The sequence below is a fragment of the Monodelphis domestica genome, chromosome 2 (assembly GCF_027887165.1).
Source record: "Monodelphis domestica isolate mMonDom1 chromosome 2, mMonDom1.pri, whole genome shotgun sequence".
In the NCBI taxonomy this organism is placed as follows: Eukaryota; Metazoa; Chordata; class Mammalia; order Didelphimorphia; family Didelphidae; genus Monodelphis; species Monodelphis domestica.
The window spans coordinates 9,658,782-9,660,504 of NC_077228.1; positions in this window are offsets into that span (position 1 = coordinate 9,658,782).

The following is a 1,723-nucleotide window of genomic DNA, read 5'->3' on the forward strand; positions in this document are numbered from 1 at the left end:
GCCACCTAGAACGGAACAGAACATTCTAGATGTAGCCTGGCCAGGGCCCAGCACAGGAAAATTCTGCCTTCCTTAGTCCAGGATATTCCGTATCTTTCAAGGTAGTCATGGATCTCTTCAGCCCTGCCGACGACAACTCCTCATGGTTGAGTCGTGTTGTTTCTCCTTCTAGATGTCTAGAGGTCCTTCGCCCATTTTGGACGTGTGACGTTACCTTTTTGAACCCAAGTCTAAGACTTTTCATGTATTCCTGTTTCTACTTCATTGCATTAAATTTGGTCCAATCGATATGATCTTTGGAGAGCCCAATTCTGCCTTCTAAGATATTTGACATCCAACTGGCTTTGCACCATCCGCAAATTTGATTAATATGCCCTGTGGGCCTTTCTCCAAGGCAGAGATAGAAATGCTCAACAGCCCAGCCAAGTACAGATGGCTGAAGCAATCTAAAAGAGATCCGGCTCCTTCCAAATTCATCTGATTTGGAACTGGCTGAAGGGTCCACTCAAGGGCGAGTCAGTAATAGAAGCCATTGATGAGAGTCTTTGGGAAGCCATCTCTAGGCTGATTCCAAACCTGGCTGGCTCTACGGCCAACCTCGAACACGGCTCTCTGTCCTGGATAGAACAATAGCCTGAGAACCATTCTCAATTGCTCTTCTAAAATCTCAGTAAAGAATATCCACTGGACAATATTCTTCTAGTCCGCCATGCTACCAGGACAGAGAAGGATGGATCGGCGCCATTTTGCAAAGGCCCCAGAGCGAATGCAGAGGCGCCACAGTCCCAGGCCAGGGAACTGGAAGGGCCTTCATCTTTAGAACGTTTGTGTGAAGCTGGTCTGTTCCTGAAAAGGAGCCCCAGTAACTCGCTTTGAAAATATTTTATTCTTATTGTCGTGCAAAACACACTTCCATGTTGGTCATAACTCATACATAAGCAAAGCCCTGAATAAAACCATGGATACACGGATGGGAAAGAGGACCCCAACAGTTCTCTCTCTGGAGGTGGAGAGCCTTCCGGGTCATCAGTCTTTCAGGATTGTCCCAGATCTGAGAGTAACCGAGTTCTCACAGATAATCATCACACAGTATTGCTCTTATTGTGTACGATGATCTCTTACTTCCTTCTGCCTCGGTTCTCTCTCGCGGACCTTCCAGCTGTTTCTGAAATTGTCCTGCTTATCATTTCTTATCACACAAAAGTATTCCATCATCCACATGTACCACGATTTGTTCAGCAGTTCTCCAGTTGAGGGACGTCCTCTCAATTTCCAATTCTTTGCCACCACAGAAAGAGCTGCTATAAATGTTTTTGAACAAGTAGGTCCTTCCCCCTTTTAATTCCCTCTTTGAGATATAGACTCAGTAGTGATATTACTGGATCAAAGAGATGCACAATTTTATAGCCTTTTGGGCATAGTTCCAAATTGCTCCCCAGAATGGTTGGAGCAGTTCACAACTCCACCAACAATGCATTAGTGTCCCAATTTTGCCACATGCCCTCTGACATTTACCACTTTCCTTTCCTGCCACATTAGCCAGACTGATAGGTGTGAGATGGTACTTCAGCATTGTTTTAATTTGCATTTCTCTAATCAAGAGGGATTTCGAGCATTTTTTCATATGATTATTGACAGCTTTGATTTCTCCATCTGTTAATTGCTTGTTTATATCTTCTGATCATTTAAAGACTCTCTTTTTGAGTGTCAAACATGCCATCAT